Source organism: Camelus bactrianus, chromosome 8 (genome assembly GCF_048773025.1).
Source record: "Camelus bactrianus isolate YW-2024 breed Bactrian camel chromosome 8, ASM4877302v1, whole genome shotgun sequence".
Lineage (NCBI taxonomy): Eukaryota > Metazoa > Chordata > Mammalia > Artiodactyla > Camelidae > Camelus > Camelus bactrianus.
The window spans coordinates 84,521,034-84,542,535 of NC_133546.1; the positions used below are offsets into that span (position 1 = coordinate 84,521,034).

The 21,502-nt window shown below is 35.9% G+C and overlaps 1 long non-coding RNA gene across 5 annotated transcripts; it reads left to right on the forward strand.

The window, feature by feature from the left end:
* Positions 1–4,001: 4,001 nt before the first annotated feature.
* On the forward strand, positions 4,002–20,458 carry LOC141578410 (uncharacterized). Of its 5 annotated transcripts, none has more exons than XR_012508800.1 (12): positions 4,002–4,124; positions 5,609–5,694; positions 5,980–6,095; positions 6,201–6,282; positions 7,583–7,648; positions 8,460–8,523; positions 9,860–9,927; positions 11,885–12,089; positions 13,398–13,505; positions 15,375–15,489; positions 15,868–15,930; positions 18,161–20,458. It is a non-coding gene; the product is annotated as an uncharacterized LOC141578410 (long non-coding RNA). The 5 variants fall into 5 exon arrangements; XR_012508799.1 differs by having other exon boundaries at positions 11,885–12,016; XR_012508802.1 differs by lacking the exon at positions 15,868–15,930 and having other exon boundaries at positions 11,885–12,016.
* The last annotated feature ends 1,044 nt before the right edge of the window (positions 20,459–21,502 follow it).

Genomic DNA, 21,502 nt, shown 5'->3' on the forward strand with positions numbered 1-21,502 from the left:
AAGTTAGACTGAAATATCATTTTAAGAATTATTTTTATTTATTGGCATTTATTTTGAAATATTTTCAAAATAGACGTGATCCTCACTTTGTCTACATGTAGATTCAATACCCTTTAACATAGCATTTATATAATCTTGTCTTACTTCTTACATTTTAAAAAATGTATCCTTTTCTTAGTACTTACAATTATTTTTTTAGGATAAATATATAGTTACCATTCCTTCTGATTCTTTGAATGTCTTAGTATTACTTTGGCTTAACTACAAACATAACAACCTTAGTGGTAACACAATTATAGAATTATAATATTTTCCTCAAAGCTTTATAGCTATTTCCATAATATATTGTGGCTAGTCAGTTTTTAATAGAAGAAGACAAGGCTATTCTTTGTTTTCTCTAGAGAAGTAATTTTGTTTATATTTTTTTCTGGTCCACTTTTAAATTTAACATTTTGAAATAGATATAGATAAATATCTATTTTGCATTATAATTAAGCTTTAAACATGGTATATTCTTTTACTTATGTTGATATGCCTATTTCCCTGCCCTGGGAACAGATCTGGGTATCCAACAGTTTGGCACATTTTCTTGGTTGTTCTCTGATTGCTAAGAGTCAGGTCATACCCATACTTTAGCAACTGCACTGGATGACTGAATTTCTAATGTTATTTCCTTCTTTTGAGCTGCAGTTTCATTAAATTTATGTATTATTTATTGTAGAAGCAAATAAAAGCTTATATTTATAGGTAAATGGCATAAGTTTTAGTGGAATGTGGAGGTCACAATACACATGTTTAGTTGATATAGATCTTTACTCTAAATAATGATGAAATTTTTTGATGTTAAATTGCCTTCCTGCTTTCCTTCCCTCTTCTTTTCTTTCTTTTTGATTGGTATTTTTTGCTCTAAAGTTTATTTTTTTGGCAAAATCTTATTTGAATTGATACAGAGATGAAGGATACACACACACACATAAATGTCCATATAAACTCTACTAAATAAATAATCATAAAATCCCTGTTTCTCAAATCAATTCAAAATATTTTAAGAATGCTGCTTTCCTTGAATTAAACTTAATTCTTCTCCTCACTTATTTATTAAGCAGCATTCCTTTGTCATGCAGTGACTATAGCCTTGTTCTTCCTGTAAGTAATTGTGTTTTATAAATTTGTAAGCAACCAGAGTGATTTCAGAATTTGTTAAAGATTTACAAAAAATTGACATGATCTTAACCACATGCTGCTATTGCCAATATGCCCTTTAGAGTGATGTTTTTACTAAAAGCAATGTTTGACTCCTTCACATTCCTACAATAATGGCCTTATTATTATACTACAAAAGATGACATCTTCAAACAAAAAATGTCTAACTCTATAACAATATTCCATGAATTCACTTATTACACAATATTAACAAACTGCTTAAAGAATGAATCAAAACCATATAAGATATTATTTCTCATGTATTGGAAAAAAATTATACGATGAAGTAAATTAAATCTAGTAGTGTGAAAACATTCTAAGCCTTTCTAATGATAAAAACTTTAAACATAAAATATTCTACTTCAAAAATGCTTTCAGAGATGTTATAAATGGTGAGAGGATGTATATATCATATATAGTTTTCTGTTTATGAATTTGATTATATTATAGCAATGGAACAGTGTAATATTAAATTTTAAAAAATGCATATCAATTGAAGATATAAATTAACCTCAAATTTGGGTTGTAAATAATTTTATATTTAGCTTTCAGTTTTCTTTATGTGTTTTTATATAATTTCAGGAAAATAATTATCATATATAAATGTACACATCTGAGTCTTTATCTAATATGTCTCAATCTCAAGAGTTCTAAAACCCCTCAATTTCCTTCTTTCCTTCCTTCCTCTTTCCTTCTTTCCTTTCTTCTTTTCTCCCTTCTTTCCTATTCCTTTATTGGTAATTTGGGGTATAAAAGTTAATTGTTGGCAATATTTTATCAGAACTTTTAATGTGAATGAAGGATGAGAGATATATACATATATACACACACACATATAGTGATGATCCAACTTGGAATAAATATTCCCATATTTCTATGAAAAATTATGAATGCATTTAACTATAGTATGTTATTCCTTAACATTTTTCATAATATACAGTATATGTACTTACAACTTTATACTGTGAACTTAATTGTTTAATATCTACCTTCATGCATGGAAGAGTTTTTATGTTATTATAACGTATACTTTAATAATGTGATAAAGGAGAATGACATGGTGTTAAGAAATTATGTTAATGTAATGGGCTTTATGAATTCACAAATTAGCTGAGCACTGAGAGTGATTGGAATTAGATAGGCAAATCTCTTGAGGGGAGTAGGGCATTGATGTGTAAAAGATTATTTCTGAGAGTGAGAATAGCATGTGTATGGCCCTGTAGCATGAGGGAACATAGTAAGTACGAGGATTGTAAGAAGTATATCTATGGTAATGATCATGAAGGTGAACAAGGAGTGATTTGAGGCAACTAACAAGGGTAAGGCCAAATATATAACAGTCAGCATATTACAGCAGGCTGTCCGGCGAGCCGGCCCTCCGCCCGCGCCGCGGGGTGGGCTAGCGCCCCGCGGGGGTCTCGGGCTCCCAGCCCACTGCCCCGCCTCCCCGCCACCCGCTAGGCGTCGTCCGGGGACGCCCCTTGCCGAGAGAGACCCTCAATCACAAGTCACCCCGCCCTCCCCACCCTCCTCGCCGTGCCACGCAACCCCGCCCCCGAACCGCCCTCCCGATCTCCGTGCAGTACCCCTCGCCCCTCGCCGGGAAGAAGTGACTCCAGCAGCCGTGGCGGCTCTTTGGGCCCAAGGGGCGGGCGCGGCAGCCATTGGCGGAGGCCGCTGCCTCCGGCTGTCAATCCGGCGGCCCGGCCCCGCCCCACCGGCGGAGCGTGGCAGGACGCAGGGCCGCGGGGGCTGTCGGGACGGCTCCAAGATGGCCGCGCGCTTGGGGTCCGCACCTGCTGGCGGCCTCGAGCCCCGTTAACTGCCACCGCTGCTGACCGGAGCCGCCAGTCGGCCTGGCGACTCCGTGGGCTGTCCCCGCGGGGCGGGAGGCCGCCATGGCGACCTTGGAAAAGCTGGCGAAGGCCTTCGAGTCCCTCAAGTCCTTCCAGCGGCCGCCGCCTCAGCCCCCTCAGCCGGCACCGCAGCCGCCGCCGCCTCACCCGGTACCGCCGCCGCCTCAGCCCCCTCAGCCGGTACCGCCGCCGCCTCAGCCCCCTCAGCCGGTACCGCCGCCGCCGTCGCCTCAGCCGGCACCGCCGCCGCCGCAGCCCCCTCAGCCGGTACCGCAGCCGCCGCCGCCTCAGCCGGTACCGCCGCCGCCGCAGCCCCCTCAGCCGGCACCGCAGCCGCCGCCGCCTCAGCCCCCTCAGCCGGCACCGCAGCCGCCGCCGCCTCAGCCCCCTCAGCCGGCACCGCAGCCGCCGCCGCCTGAGCCCCCTCAGCCGGCACCGCAGCCGCCGCCGCTTCAGCCGGTACCGCCGCCGCCTCAGCCCCCTCAGCCGGCACCGCAGCCGCCGCCGCTTAAGCCCCCTCAGGCGGCACCGCAGCCTCCACCGCAGCCGCCGCCGCTTAAGCCCCCTCACCCAGCACCGCAGCCGCCGCCGCCGCCGCCGCCTCAGCCGGCACCGCAGCCTCAACCGCCGCCGCCGCCTCAGCCCCCTAAGCCGGTACCATCGCCGCCGCCTCAGCCGGCACCGCAGCCTCAACCGCCGCCGCCGCCGCCTCAGCCGGTACCGCCGCCGCCTCAGCCCCCTCAGCCGGCACCGCAGCCGCCGCCGCCTCAGCCGGCACCGCAGCCTCAACCACCGCCGCCGCCGCCGCCTCAGCCCCCTCTGCCAGCACCGCAGCCGCCGCCGCCTCAGCCCCCTCAGCCGGCACCGCAGCCTCAACCGCCGCCGCCGCCGCCGCCGCCGCCTCAGCCGGTACCGCCGCCGCCGCCGCCTCAGCCGGTACCGCCGCCGCCTCAGCCCCCTCTGCCAGCACAGCAGCTGCCGCCGCCTCAGCCCCCTCAGCCGGCACCGCAGCCTCAACCGCCACCGCCGCCCGTCCACCGTGGGTCAGGAGCCGCTGCACAGACGGTGAGTCCCTGCGGGCCCCTCCCCAGCCCTGCGCGGGTCTCCGTCCCTCCCTCGGCCTCCCCCGAAGGGCCCGAGGCGGTCCGGGCCCCAGGCCTCTGCTTTCCCGGCTGCGAAACTCGGGAAGGAACGGGGCTGTGTTGTGATCTGAGGCCGCACGTCCCATTCGGCTTCCTCTGGGCCACTCCCCACCCCTCTCCTTCTCCGGGCCAGGTGTAACATTTTGTCTTCCCTTTTCAACTGAGGGTTTAAAACAGTGTTTCAGATAACTGTCAAAACGCTATGCATGCAAAACCCTAGGTTAACTTAAGGGAAGGAGTAGGAGAGAAGAGGGGAAGGAGCGAAGTTCACTGGTCACTTCTGTGGGGGTGGGTTAGATGGTCACAGTGGTGAACGCTTAACTGCTACATGGCCCCGTGCGCTTACCAGCATAGTCGTTACTGTTACTAACCCCGGACAGCACTGGTGTTAAGGAGGCATGACCACGGACCGTGTGCTCATTGAGCTTAATTTTACACAAACTAAGATTTCCACAGAATCAAGACAGGCAGTAAACGCCAGCTGCAGAGGACAGCTTGTGCAGGGTTGGGGAACAGCATGGCATGATCAGAACTTTAGTTTGACTGGCTTGAAATGTAGAGGGAAAGGGAAACTTCACACTGATGAATCAGAGAGGAGATAGCTGTTTTTATTAAACTAAAATGGTTAAATGAGCCTTGTTGGTTAATGATTTGCCTTAGCAATGTGAATTTGGATTCTGCAAGTATTGTATAAGTTCTGTAAGAAGCTTGTTTTAAAATTTCAAAACTCTTAAGATATTAGAAGTTCAGTTTTATTTTATAAGAATTTTTTAAAAAGTGTTTATTTAACTCAATTAGAACTGAGTTCCTTTAACATAGACTTTATTATCTCATGTATTAATACCCTCTAGAGGTACACAATGAAAAATGTGATTTATAAACAGACACATACAGACACAAGGAAAACAGAGTATGTAGCTTCAGTAACAGTTTAAGAGAAAAGTCAGAAACAGAAATTTTCCCTGGTCAAAATATCAAAAAAAGCATCTGGGGCTTATATCCTTTAATTGATTTGAGCTCTAAATGGACAGATACACAATTTTTTTTTTTTTAAATTGCTAAGAACAAGATTCTTTTTCACGTTGAATAATGATTTTGGAGTTTAAATAAATACCAACAATAGAGCTATGAGGGAGGAAAAATATAAAATACTGATTTTTTTTTTTTTAATCTCACCGTAAGGTGCATTCTTAAATACATAGGTGAGGACTGTCATGATTTGCGCAACTCGCTTGCAAATAGTTCAACAGTATTAACAATGATTGAATTTAGATGGTGGGCATATGGGAATTTATCATCCTATTAAACAGTTTTCTGTACTTCTGAGACTTAGAATAAAACATTGGAAGGAAACTGTTAGACATAATGCTCTATGTGAAGTAATTTGTTCCCTTTGTGAAATTCTAGGAAGGTTAAATTGCATGTTCATAACATCAAGAAAATCACAAGCATTTACGATGTAATCAGAACTACCTGAGGATCTGTGAAACTTGGTGAGTTGGTGGATTTTTTAAAATGTCTTAAAACATTTTGTTTTTACAAAGATTACAGGAGTAAGAGAAGATAAATTTTAATCAACTCTTAATATTTTTTTCCTGGTTGATGTGATATAATTAAATGTGGGGAAAAAAAGGTAAATTCTAAAAGGAGACACTACCTTGATGGTTTTCTATGGAGGAAACTCAAGCAGGAGGAAGTTTAATTTAAAAACATAAATTACTGCTCTTTATAATACATACTAAGTTGTCATTCTTTTGAATGCCTTCCTTTCCAAACAGGTGTGTTATTCTGGGAGATCATCAGGACTTCTGGGTATTTGGAGGTACTGACCTAACCAGTGGAACTGCTGATTTATAAGAAGTTGTCCAGAATTTTGGAAAACTGATTAGTAGAGGTAAATAATATTTCCTTGGCAAGTGATGACAGAAAGTGACTTGAGTGAATTTTCCTTTGTTTTTAGGCAGATGTACCTAACCATGTATGTTAACAATGATTACAGGCTGGAGACCGAGAAGAACTACCATTTTTGCCAGCTGGGATGCAGAAAAATTTGGACTTCTGGGTTCCACAAATGGGCTGAGGTAACTAAGATAGAAAACGTATCTTCTTGGTCAACATGTATCTCAGGGTAATCACAGATGTGTTCCATTACCTGATATTGTTTTAATTTGGATAAATACTCAAGAAAATTTAAGAAATAGAGTTTGCTTTTGCTTTTACATCAGTTTGGTAAAACAGAACAACCTCTTAATTACTAAGTACAAACCAAGTTTTTCATTATTTTTAAAATATTTTAGTTTCTATTTGTATTTGTTTTGTGATAAGTAAGTAAAATCTGTAAGCTCAGAAAATAGTCAAACCTAGGAAGCTGCTTCTGACAAGTGAATTAGCTTATTGAAAATCTGATATAGATCCTTGGCATTAATTTTCAAGTTTTTACAGTTTCCTTGGATTTCTTCTATCTAGGAAAACAACATGCTCTTTTAAGATGACTATACTCTGATTATAGTCTCTCCTTTATGGATTCCGTACTAAATTGTAACCATAGGTATATTTTACCATTTACAAAAGTGCCTGATTGGGAAGTATAATACAATGATTTTGTAAATTGAATTACTCTAAAATTTCAAGGATTTATTTTTAATTCAATTATGATTAATTTTCATTTGTCACTGGCTCTTAATGCTTTATTTTAAAGTGTCTTTCATAGGCCCCCTTCTTTCGTCCTCTTCCCTTAGGCTCTCTGTCCAGTAACTCTAAGTTCTTACATGTTCATGGTAGGCTTGTGTGTTTTTTTTAAAGGCAGGTGCACCAAAAAGCACTTTCCTGTGACTACCCTCTGTTTTGTTCATCATTTATGAGTCCAAATTTTATAGAATTGATTTGAAGAATGTCATATCTTTCTTATCATTGTGTCTGGTTTTTAAAATGCTTTCCTTCTGACTCATTTCTGCATACTTTAAAATAATAATATGAATCAAATAAGTATGGGAATAAAATCACAGTTACTTGTATCACATTTGATTCCATTTATATTGCAAAGTCTTATTATTATGTTGGTGTTATGAACATGCATTTCATAATACACTTATTTAGATGAATCAGATCTTATTCATTAAGGTCATTTACTTTTAGAAATATGTAATTTCTTGTGAATACATGTATATAGAAATACATGTGTCTTTCTATAATTTAAGCAGCTTAGAATACAGATAAAATAAATCCAAGATACAAGATAATATGCCTTGCATTAATTTAAATTCATGTGAGTTAAAAGACAATTTGAATATTGTTTCCCATTTTCTACTAGCTTCTTGATCATATTCAGCAGCACATTTACCTTTACATATAGTTAAGGAATCTTTTTTATTTCTACTGTAGCTCTGTCATAATGGAAACTCTGCAGCAGAATCAGCTGTCATCTATCCCGTGTGGCCAAGTGCAGAGGTGAGAATTCTCATTTGTGGGATGACCACTCACAGCTTTAAATGTTTTTACTGTAACTGCTCTTATAAGGTAGCAAGCTAGAGAAAGAGAGAGAGAGAGAAACAGAGAGAAGAAAAGAGTTCTCTCTGCATATTCCCATGTGTGTGATGGCATTAGTCTTCTTCTGCTGTATTTTTCTAGAATGTGTGTGCGTGTGTGCATGTATGTGTGAGAGAGAAATGTCTTGTCTTTGTCCTAATAGCCACTCTTCTCTCCCTCTAGTTTTTTCTCTATCCTCCCCTCCTTTCTTTTTCTTTTTCATCAATACCTTCTCTTTCAAAAAATTCTTGATAAATCAAATTTCCAACTTCCTCACTTTTAATATGGTAAAGTTACTTGGATCCCCAATGTCAAGGGATCTCATACTTTAATGTCTGTAAGGATTGCCAGGGACACCTTTTAAAAGTACAGATTTCCAGGCCTTACTTTGAGCAGTTCTCTTCCAGTAGATCCAGGGTGAGGCTGAGCATCTCCGAGCCTTCCCCCTTCATATTATGGTGCAGGGGATCAGGGGCAGTTTTCCTCTGGGTCTCCGTGCTGTTGCTATGAAAAGTGGCTACAGCATCACTAATATTTTTCTTTCTTGTTTTAATTGCATTAATATTATGAAGCAGTTAATAGCATTTTCTTAAAATTATGGTCAAAGGCATAGGCGTTTGATTTATAATGGTATCTGCAAACCACTCTTTTACTGAATTAATTTGTTTGTTTTGCTTGTATTTCCACAATTGTAAATGCTGTGAGTTAAGTGACTGCTTTGCTTCAACTACAGGAGAATGTGAAAACACTCCAGGAGAGAGAGGTTGCATATATCAATGCAGACTCATACACAGAAGGTAAATTTTATTTCAGATTGTCATTAAATAGTATACCAGTATTTAAGTCTATCAACTCCAACTCATAAACTAGGATTATCCTCTTTCTATGAGATGCCTCAATAATAACTCCATTTCTCCATTTTACCAGAGAGAACATTATTATGATTCAAATGAATCAATATGATTCATAACTAAGCTATTGATCCTAATTTCTTTAGAATATTTACCATTTGCCTATCTTGGATTACTACTTAAAACTTTAGTACTTTTGACATTCTTCCTGTGGAGCTATTTTTAAAAGTTGGGGTAAAATATTTCATACAGAAATAGTTCCTGTATGTATTGGACCAACTCTGAAATAAGCACCCACTACAGACTTCCTTTTGACCCTGACATGTGGCATGTGCATCTGTAGGCTTTCATCATATTATGTTTTTTCTAGGTAAGTGTCACAGGACACATGTTAGTTACTGACATGCTCTAGTCTAAAGTCTTGATATTGAATTGAATGAATGAATAAAAACATGAACATTATGGCCTTACCACTTCCTTTCCCAAAGACCCCTAGGTACTGCTGCCGTAATGAGCAATGGCCCTTACTGTTACTGCAGGAGCTGCGGCCTTAGCAGCAGAGTCCGCCTCTGTAGTCTCCTATCCCGAGTGTGTGCTGCAGCCTCTCTGGCTCCTGAAGAGTTATTTCCACCTTGTGTTTTAGTTTTAGCCAGACTGTTTGTCTGTCTATTTATCTACCTACCTATCTATCTATTCTAAAATCTTATTTATTTGTTTTTACTGAAGTACATTTGATTTATAATATTAGTTTCAGGTGTACAGCAAAGTTACACAGTTATGTACATATACATATACATATATATATACATATACATTTTTAGATTCTTTTCCATTATAGGTTATAATAAGATACTGAATATAATTCCCTGTGCTATACAGTAGGTCCTTGTTGTTTATCTGTTTCGTATATAATAGTGTATATCTGTTAATCCTGAACTCCTAACATCTCTCTTCCCTTCCCCCTTTCTCCTTGGGTAACCATAGTTTCTTTTCTATGTCGTGAATCTATTTCTGGTTTGTAAATAAGTTCATTTGTATCATTTTTTTGTTTGTTTACATTCCACATATAAGTGATATAATTTGATATTTGCCTTTCTCTGTCTGACATACTTCACTGAATATGATAATCTGTAGGTTCCACCCTATTTTTAATTCTTCAGGAATGATGCCTTCAATTTGAAATCTGTTATATCTTGTTTATAATTAGAAAATAAAGTTAGAATTAAATACAGGTTTGAAGTCCACTTGGAGGTATTAAAATACTCTCTTATTTATTTTGCAGGCAATTATACCCTCAGAGTTGACTGTACACCTCTTCTTTTCCAGTTGGTATATAAACTGACAAAAGAGGTATGTAAATAGATCTGTCATAATGTTTTCTGATGAGTAGATAAGTCAATAACTTTTGTTTTCTAAATTACTAATATTTAAACTGGTGACAGACATAGCTGATTTGTATAAATAACAAATCAGAACGAGCTTTAATACACTTCTTATGTGACATAACTATGAGAACAGTAGTGCTAGTCTCTGTTCTAATAATAGTTCCTAATAATTGTATACATTTGTTAAAATGTGCATGGTCTGTTGTTTCATGGGGCAGAGTCTCTTTGATGTAACAGAAAGAATACTGAGCTGGGATGGGGAAGCCTTGGCTGTGAAGATTGCCTTGGCTATTCATTCATTCATTCATTCAGCAAGTATTTATTGTGTGGTTACTATGTATCAGGTCCTATGAAATGAATTCTAGCAGCAACAGTGATAAAAGGACTAGGTTACTGAATCCAAATACTTTGTAATCTAGAGAGGCCACAGACCTGTAAATGAGGACTCATACTTCACTTGAATATTGGATACTATATACAGTGGAGGACAATTGCGGAAGAGAGAAGCTAAGACCCTGGGGTAGCTGGTGAGGTTGGAAAGCATTAGAAGGTGTTTACAGAAGGATTAGTGGTTAGGCTGTAAAATGGAAGGATGTGAAAGTGGGGAGAAGGTTTCTCCTCAGAGGACACAAGAGCTAATAAAGACATGGATTTGTGAAAGAACATTTCCTGACCTCTGGGTAATGCAATATAACCTAAATGTAAGGTGTTGGTGAAAAAGCTGGTAAGAAACGGGGCCTGACACATAGGCCTAAATGTTCATAAATCTGGTGATGGAGAAATTAAAGAATCTTTAACAAGTTTGTACATTATCATTTTTATTCATTAGAAAAATTACTCTGTATCAGTGCAGTGAATAGGTTAAGCTGTAGTAAGTCTAAAAGCAAAATGGAAATAATTCCACATACTTATTTAGCGCACAGGAATTTATAAATACTAGTTATTGATGTAAAAAGTACTCTGAAAATGCTAATGCACTCTGAATCTCTAAAGGTTATGTGATCTACTCTTTGAGAATATGTGTGCTTCATTTAAATAACCCCCCATTATAGAATTTAACTGTAGAAATGTTTCTTTCAAGTAGGTATCACTTAGATGACAGTGGGAAGTAGATGTCACATCTCTGTGGTCCTGTTTCCCAATTGCCCTTCATCTTGCCCTGTCCTTTTCACTGTTAGTGTCTTTAACATCTCATCCCAAGTGAGCATCCTCCCATGCCCATCACAACTCCCACCATACTGGGAAGCTTAGGTCCTTGATCCTTTTATTGAAATGTCCCATAAAAACATCTTATCTAAAAGCACGCTGTAAAGACAGCCCTTGTTGGGGAATCCTCAGGAGATACATTTACACTCTGTCCTACAGAGGAGGCTCCTGCCTTTATAGGAGGGGTAGTAAGAATTTTAGGACCAAGAAGGAGAAGCTTAGGTCTATCCCCTTTGTACATTTATTTAATAAGTATTAAATGTGTAAGTGGTTACCATAATGACAGGATAAATCAAACAGAGATTCTGCTATTAGTGTGTTACCTGTGTAGCCAGGAGAGACTATGATCAAGAATTTTCAAATCCAAGATAGAGATTAAAATCACCAAAGTGAATACAGATAAAAGTGTGGGAAGCAAAAAATAAATATCTTAGTTTATTATTTTACATGTTGGAATTAAACAGCCTGCTTAATGGGAAATTGCAAATTTTTTTCCAATTTTAAAGCCTCTTTTATGTTAATTTGAATTTAATTTGCATGCCACTTGTATTAGATACAATATATTTGTCTTTCAGAGTTTTTGTTTTAGGTAGTTTTTTAACAGTTTAACTGGGAAATTAAAATGTATCTTTAGAAGTTACATTATCAGGATGAACTAATTAATTGTCCAGAAGAGAAGAGTGAGATTTTATAATCTTTTTTGATTTGATTGTCAGTGGAGGAATCAGACATCATTCATCTGGAGAAATGCTGTTGGTTGCTGAGGGCTCAATCCCGAACTGGATGATTTGACTTAGAGACATTTGGCCCATTGGCTTCACCACCAATTTGTCCATCTCTGAGTGAAGGTGGGAATCCTTCTATTTTCTACAAATGTTCTTTGGTAAACACGTGAGCCTTGTTCCACCTTTGGAGCCTTGTGTAAGTCAGTTTACCTTTCTGCACCTGAATATTCTCATATATAAAATCAGTTTGACCAAGACAATCATTATGAAACTGTGCTCCAGTGCGGTGCCTCAGCATCTGGTGCAAGGTCAGGGTGGTGGACACTGAATAGGCAAAGCTCTAGCTTCCACACGTGACCTCACCTCTTCCTCAGCTGAGTAGTGTCTATTGTATTTCTTTTATATAGAAGAAGGTTCCACTGCTGTATCCTTCCCCCACCCTTAAAAAATTAAGAAACCACTGGACTAGACCATCTCTAAGGTCCCCACTTAGCTCTAAACTTTTCACTACTATATATATATATATATATATATATATATATATATATATATATATATAAAATGAGGTTTACAAGGAGTAGTTGTGGCTGATAATCACAAAAACTGTATTTGAAATCTGAAAGCTTGGGTTCTGCTTCTGATTCAGACCTTTTTAAAAAAATTTCTTACTTTTAGCAAGTCATTTAACTATTTCTTAGCTTCAATTTTCTGCTCTTTGAGGGCACAGAATTAGATTCTTGAAATAGACAGTCTGTATTCTTCAGGTTTCTAGTGTGTTTTAGTAATATTTGTTAGGGGAGCTAGAACAGACAGGGCTGCCACTTCAGCAGTGCAGTTATGTTTTTACCTTTTTAGAATTAGAGATTGAGAAATCATTTCATTTGAAAACAAAATGATTCCATTTATTTTTTATGAAAAGTTTAAAAACCACAAGATTAGATTATAAATTGCCCTTTATTTCTGAAATTTAATATATTTATTTATACAGATTAAGTGGTACAATGAAGACTGCAGTACAGAATTTCTTTCTCTTATAATATAGTGTGTTAATTTTCTTTGCTTCATGAAGGAGTTGTATGAAGCTTGTTAATAACAACACAGTATATCTTTGATAGAGTTCAACTTTTCTTCTTCTTTTTTCTTTTTTCTTCTTAGTCTTTCCAAATTAGGATAATTGTGGTCTCTGACTTTTTTCCAGTTAAATTTTTAAAATATATTTTAATTTTTTACATTCTACAATCACTTTTGACTTTTGGAATTAATATAAGATAGAGACAGGTAGGCAGACAAAACCAAACACTGAATGATAGTATTTTCTTCTAGGAAGTTAAATTTTGGTTATAATTATTCCAGGGGGAAAAAAAAAACTTCCTAAGACAGTGGAAACTACTGATAACTTTCAAAAACTAAGTCAGTTTATGCGAGTCATGCCTCCTTTCATAAGCATGTCATTATTAACAGGAAGTTTGTTGGCTGTGATTTATTCTGTGTTCCTATTTTACAGGTTTATTTAATGCTTTTGGTGAAAATCATGACAGCCACATAGATTTTAAGGAGATATCCTGTGGGTTATCAGCTTGTTGCAGAGGACCTCTGGCTGAAAGACAGAAATGTAAGTGTGTTAAACATCACAAAATTTGGAAGCTATACAGAGAAAAAAATTAGCATCCATTCATGTAAAAAATCATCTGATTAAGGCTTGAATTTTCATCCCTTTGGCAAATAACAATCTCTTGCTGAGGTTTTACTGAGGTCAGTGTAAAGGTTCAATCATCTATTCTTTTTTACTGTGGAGTAATTTAAGATCTTTGTTATTAATAATGGTTGATTTTCCAGATGAATGTACAATTCATGATAAATGAACTACATCATTCATGATGTGTTTGAAAATGTTAAGCATATAGAAAATATTTTCTGGTAGTCTATATAGAAAATTTGTCTTGCTTAACTTGAATTCCAACTTATTTTCTAGCACTGTGTATATTGATATTAGCAAAATTAAATTTATGATAAAACAATTTTATTAAATACTAAATTTATCTTTTAAACCTAGCTAAAATATTATAGCGTAATTTATAAGCATATTACATTAATAAATCTTAACCATATTTGGTTAGGAAAATGCAGCAGTTTACATTTAATTGGAACCTAATTCTTATATATTCACTAGGGTCATTATCTCTGCATATTTCTAAAATACAGCTTCACAAATACTGCGTATTTTGGGTATGATACTTAATAGTTCAATATTCTTTAGTAATGTTGTACTGTGATGTACTCAGTTAATTTAATAGCATAATTAATACATAATTATTACACACACGGGTGTGTGAAGTAGATAATTATTTAATCTTAAAAATTTAGATTTCTTTTATCTTCCCTGATAGTATACCATTACTCTAACCTGGCTTTGTGATAGATTATTTGTTCACATTAAAGTTCTGGTATTAAAGAGGCTGAAGTCTTTGTTTCTCAATTGAGGTTAATTATTGTCTTAAATTTTTTTTTAATTTATTTTTTGCCAGTGGACTAGTGGAAGTTAACCAACTAGACTAACTAGCAATTTTGCTGATATTGATGTTAATTAGCAAAGTGCTGATATTTCGGATTTTTAGCTTGTTGTATATAAACTTCATTGAAGATTTGAGATTGTTCTTAGGCAAAAATATTGGGTGCACATTAATTACACTGGAGAGGCAAAATCTTTATACAGTCATCTCTCATTATCTGCTGAGGATTGGTTCTGAGACTCCCTCAGATACCAAATCCATGGATGCTCAAGTCCTTATGTAAAATGGCATAGTATTTGCATATAACCTATGCACATCCTCCTGTATACTTTCAATCATCTCTAGGTTACTTGTAATACCTAATACAATGTAATTATTTGTAAATACAATGTAAATGATATGTAAATAGTTGTCAGTGAATAGCAAATTCAAGTTTTGATTTTGAGAACTTTCTGGGAAAATTTATATATATATATTAATATAATTTTTGACCTATTGTTTATACCTGTGAATGCAGAACCAATGGATACAGGGGGCTGACTGTAGCAGCTTTTTGTTAATTCTTAATGTAGATGGAATATTTTCAACATTGTAAGAATCAACTCTGAAGTGATCAGTTTTAAATATTAGAAATTAATTTAAAAGCTTGAATTACCTTCTCAAAATCTTTGAGATATTGTATAGTAACTTGGCCCTTCTTTTTCAGTTTGCAAGAAATTTAACTTTAGATTTAGGTGAAGGATAGAGTTCTCTAAGCTGGCTAATGATATAAGGAGAGAGACTTGTGAAGTGTACAGGAATTCCTACAAGTTCAAAGGACTTTAATGACACAATCTCCTCCAAATAAGAACTTAATCCAGAATGTAATTGTTTGAGGAACTAAGTAATTTTACTAGGGCAGCTTGTAATAAAATGTATTATACTTCAGAATATGAAAGTAATTTCCCTCCATAAGAGTTTCTTTTCTTTAGTTTGCTTCAAGGTATTTGATGTTGACGGTGATGGAGTTCTCTCTAGGGTTGACATGAGAGACACGTGGTTGCACATTTAGAGGTCTGGAAGGACAACTGCACCGATGATACCCTGGTAAAGTCTGATTGTATACATCTTCTTGAATGTAAACTTCCAACAGGAACATAGAGTGAAGAATTTTTTAAAACAGGTTGAGAAAAAGATTTCTTACTACTTCTAGGTTCTATATTATGCTACTCAAAATATTCATAGCCAAAGATGCAAAATTGGGAAGAGAATTTGCCTTAGAAAATTTAATAAGCTGAATGTATTATATTAAAAAAATGAAACCACTGGAAAATTGTCATAAATTTTTAAGGCAAACAAGCAATCTATTTCTGTAATTAAAAAGAAAAAAAAAGTTGACTGAAAATACTTTATACTTCAGCTACTGGCTAATAAAAATGATACCTTCTCTATCCTAACTACTGATTTGGGTTTCTGGTTTTAAAGGAATTACATGTGGATGTATCCAACATTGTAGAAGACACATAGAATGCACATGACACCACAAAGGTGAGTCTAGCAGAGACTAATTTATTCTTTTCTAAAAATACATTATATTCTGAATTGGTATACATACCTTACGTATACATACTTGAATCTCTTCTACATCATCCCTGCTAAATGCTTATTTGGACCTGTGGTTACAATACCTCCAAGTTGTCCCTAAGGAAAACCCATTCCACCTTTAAACAACTCCATTAAGTGTTATTTATATAAAAACATATTTTAAAAGCTAGGCATTTTATAAAAATTAAGTAGAGACAGCCCTTGACATCTGTAGTTTATAATCTTTACTTCTCCCATTTTAATACATTATGGTAAGACAAAGCTTATGTTGAGCAAAAGAAGCCACAGAATAAAAGAACACATTGTACAATTCAATTTATATGAAGTTCTAGAACAGAGACAACTCATGTTAATAATTGTTACAATAGTGATTTTGGAGATGGGTCATTTAACTGGGAAGGACCATAGGATATCTGGGCTGATGGAAATTATTTTTTATCTCAATCTGGGTGGTGTATATAGTTTTAAAATTTTTTTTTTCAATAATATTGGTGAGGGTCTGTTCTAAGTTTTTTAATAGCAGCCAGAATAAGTGTATAATAGCAGAAACAAGCATGTACTTTACAAAGAATAAAGCCTTGAATTTTTTTTAGTTTCACAACATTTATTAAAGATATTATAATAGGTTTGCCTTAATGTCTATGTATCCCTGTGAAACTGAAGATAATCCATATATGTGAGACACATATGAGTTAATTTGACCCTTTCTATTCAAATGTTGACATGTACCAAGTAGCAGATGGTAGGATGTAGACCATAGTGGTCTTATACAGGCTTAGAAAAATAAGTAACTTTTTTTTTTCAATCACAAATCCAGAAGAAATCATCATAGTCTTATTAACTGACACTCAACAGAAATAAATAATAGAAATGAATTTTTCAGGGCTTGATCTTTGTTTGGCAACTCAGATAACCGTCTTCATTTACTTTTCTGCCCAAAACTAAGGTAGCCATTTCTATTTGGTATATATGAAAACAGAAACATAGGAAAGTTTCTGTTAGGAAATACCTTATGTAGAGATACAATTTCCATTGCCTTTTTTCTGGGTGTTTGATAAGTATGGAGGTTATCATCGCTGTCTATTTTTATGTAAGACCGTGTTTCTTCTTATGGCTGTACTTTTGAACATTAAAAAAAAAAGATCATTTAGCTGCTCCATCTCCGTGTAACCATAATAATGAAATGGTAAAAATTTAGAATAGAATTTGGACCTTTCAACCAAACCTATTACCCATATTCACTGGTGACTAGACTGTGACAATATTACCCATTATTTTGTACCATTACATTGGTATTAATATACTTTTATGGAAGTTGCATCATGAAAGCCAATAATTACCATCATAGTGCTTTAAAATCTTTTCTTATAATACATGGTATTATATATTGAATGAATACATGAATATCATTAACAATAAATATTAAATATCATTAAATAATAAATCATTAGTTAATAAAAATATAATTAAGTAATAAAAGCTAAGAACATTATTATTCATCTAGGATTGTTAAGGTGATTGTTCAAAACATGAAGTAAGAAGCATTCGGTTATATTTTTGCCTGCCAAGAAATATTGTCTACTGTATATAAATGTAATTTTTGGTACACTTTGACACCAAAAAAAAAAAAATACTGCTTTATTCAACTTGTGAAAGTAATGTTAAATTTTATTTTGAGGAAATGTTAATATAGATACTCATTTATTATATATATTTAGTTTTTTTAAATCTCTTAAGAAGTCTAATAATATTGCCAGATGTTTTAAAGAAGATCTTAGAAAATTGTTAGGGTCAAAGGGCATAATCCAGAGAGTTTGGAAAGATGCTTTCAAAGTTAGTAAATAGTCCTTTTTCTCTAACCAGAACCTTTTGTGGGTTCTGTTAGTAAACTTCACCTTGAACCAGAAGATACTGTGAGTTATTTCCCAGGTCTTACTGGAGGATGAAGATTTTTGGTGATAAATTGCCCACGTTGTGACTGACTACTTCAGAGTTTGGTTACTTTTGAACTTATTCTTGCTGGCCTACTTTCAGATGAACACATAGCATCTACGTTAAATCATTAGTTTTCTTTCAGACAAATGACCATTGCAAGTTTAATAAAACAGATTTTATTCAAATAATATAAGAAGATGAAGATTTAAGATATTCTTAAATATTGTTTCTCTTTCAGAATGGCCATCTTAACTCTAGAGGAATATCATATCTGGAGTGTGAAAAATGTTCTTGCCAATGAGTTTTTGAATCTACTTTTCCAGGTATGTTTAAGGTAAATGACAGAGACCGAGGGCAGTGGTACCAGTAGTTCTACATCTTTTCCATTATGTAGTAGTTAGACAACTAGACTACAAAACCATATATTGTCAAAAGAACTGCATTAACCTGTACACCACCTGCAGATGGTAAGTTAGAGCGTGCATGCTTCTCAGAGTCACAATGTGCATGATAGGAAAGTAGAGTATAGCTGATAATGTTTATCTTAATAACTCATGATAGAGCAGATTGTAGACACATAGAAAAGAATTTAAAATGTAAAAGCCATTATAATTTGCTATTTTTCTTTACCTTTTTTTTTTTTTTTTTAAGACCCTTCCTAACAAGTAAGGCAGTGTGGACAGAGACATAGATCATAAGTCGGCAGCTGTAAATTTTTCACAAAGTATACAATCTTTCCAGTTAGGAGGTTATTTTACATGCAAATCTGTTTCTTAATTTTCTTTTATTCTTTCTTTCTTTCTTTTTTTTTCTTTTTTTTAATTTAATTCTTTAGAAGGTCCAAAAAAGATTGAAGGAGAAAGGAGGAAAAAAAGCTGTCAGGGGTGAACATGAAATCATAAAACTTGCCAGATTTTAACTATTTTCCAGTTAAAGTAGTTCTCTTTGCTCCAATTTAAAGAAACAACTTATAGTTTCCCATTTTTCATAGTTCTTTATAAATATATGTTGATTTAATAATATTTTACAGGGTGTGAGTAGGGACAGATTGGAAGTTCAAGATTTGTAAATACTGACAGGTATATATAGAATAGATAAACAAGTTTATACTGTATAGCACAGGGAAATATATTCAAAATTTTGTAGTAGCTCATGGGGAAAAAATATGAAAACAAATATACGTATATTCGTAAAGTACTGAAAAATTGTGCTGTACACCAGAAATTGACACAACATTGTAAACGGACTATAACTCAGTAAAAAAATAAAAATAAGATAAAACTGTTAGAACACTATAAAAAAATAGTATTTTAGATTCTTCTTATTTTATTCTCCTTTTCTTATAAAAGCACCCCTATGAAGATCAATAAGACTTGATATCTTTATATCTATCATGATTCTCCATTGTAAATAGAGTAACCTGCCTGTGACACAGCTATGTTAGAATAAATGAAAATTGGACTCTTCCTGACAGCTAATAATTAATGTATATTTAAAGCATATGAAATCTGATAAGTCTATGATACCCATTTAAATCAATCAGTTGCTCCACTGTCAGTTATCAGCCAGGATCTAAGTTGATATCTTTATAAAATATAAATACATATAAAAATAATATAAACCTACTATAAACAGAAATGACTTGCTTAGTAATACGAAAATTGAGCAGCTATTTTTATCTCATTTAAAATGATGTCCTCAATTACTTTGTTATCATTAATTATATAAACATTTTGACCACTTAAGTTTGTGTCTGAGTCACCTTGCAGCTCTTACATAGCAAAGCATTTTGAACTTTTATATTGCCTTTCCTATTTTCTCATGTTTATCAGGGACTTGCATAGGCACTATTTTTTCTAGGACTCTATAAACAGATGTATGCCTGAGATTTTCTTTTGTGTCTGTGTTTCTAGCATTATATTACTGACAGATTTTTTTGTTGGTTATCAATCTAATTTTTTTTCTTGGTATATATAGTCCTTTCAGCCCTTTCAAATATATATGTAGTCAGTTTACAATGTGTCAATTTCTGGTGTACAGCACAATGCTTCAGTCATACATGAACATACATATATTAATTTTCATACTCTTTTTCACCATAAGTTACTACAAAACAGTATTGGATATAGTTCCTTGTGCTATACAGTATGAACTTGTTTATAAATTGGGAGTTTGAGATTTGCAGGTACTAAATATTAACATTACATTTTATGATGCTTACTTTATCCCATATTCAGACATGCTTTTAAAACTTAATTTTCACTTAATATATAAGTAATCAGACTTACTCTAAATTGTTTTATTTTCTGTCTGTTTCTAAAATAGAATTAGCTAGTAAATTCAGTGATAAAAGCTTGAATTATACTTTTATTTTATTTGCCAAGATCCCACTCCTGGCTGACCATTTTGGGTATTTAAGTATAAAGTAAGTAAATGTCAGTAGAATTAGGAAACCATTCCTGTGGTAATATTATTTTCAGTCCTTTCAAATAAACTCAGTGCCCAATATTTTGCAGAGGAAGCATTCTAAACATGATCAGGATCTTCTATCTTGTATGTTTGTCAGAAAGCGTCAAATGTTAAACAGTTTGATAAACAGAATAGTGCACCACACTGACCCCTACCTATATCCATGCTCTAATCCTGAAATCTGTGAATATGTTATTTTACATGGCAAAGGGGATTTTGCAGATGTATCAGGTTAAGGACTCTGAGACAGGGAGATTAGCCTGGATTATCTACATGGGCCTAGTCTAACAATAGGAGTCCTTAAAAATTGAAAATCTTTCCCAGCTGTGGTCAGAAAGATATGACTTTGGAAGAAGGATTAGAAAGCTGTAAAGCTGTTAGCTTTGAAGATAGAGGAAGGGCCATGGGAAAAGAAATGTGGGTGAACTCTAGAAGCTGGAAAAGACAAGGAAATATATTCTTCCTTTGACCTACAGAAGGGCATACAGCCCTGCTGACATCTTGATTTTTAGCCAAATGATACCTGTTCCTGACTTGACCTACAGAACCATAAAATAATAAGTTTGTGTTGCTTTAAGCTGCAAAATTTGTGATAATTTGTTACAGCAGTGATAAAAATAAATATAGGTGAGGTAATACAACTTTATGGATTGGAGGGCTCAGCATTTTAAAGATGTCAGTTCCCCTTCAACTGATTCAAAGATTTATATGTGCACATCAAAATCCCCAACAGTTAATTGTTGTTACTGTTTTTTTGTAGAACTTGACAAGCTGATTCTAAATACATAGAGAAGCGTGAAGGGCCAACAATAGCCAAGATGATATTAAAGAACAATGTTAAAGGACTTATAAAACAATATTAAGTCTATGTGATAACTACCTAAAGTTAGACATATAGACCAATGGAACAGCATTGAATTAAACCCTGTACCATACATGAACAGTAACTTTAGATAGATTATAAATCTAATATATTTGAAACATAAAGCAAAGCATCTGGGGGAGGGTAAAGCTCAGGTGGAATGTGTGCTTAGCATGCATAAGGTCTTGGGTTCAACTCCCAGTACCTCCATTAAAATAAATAACCTAAACCCCCACCAAAATAAAGCAT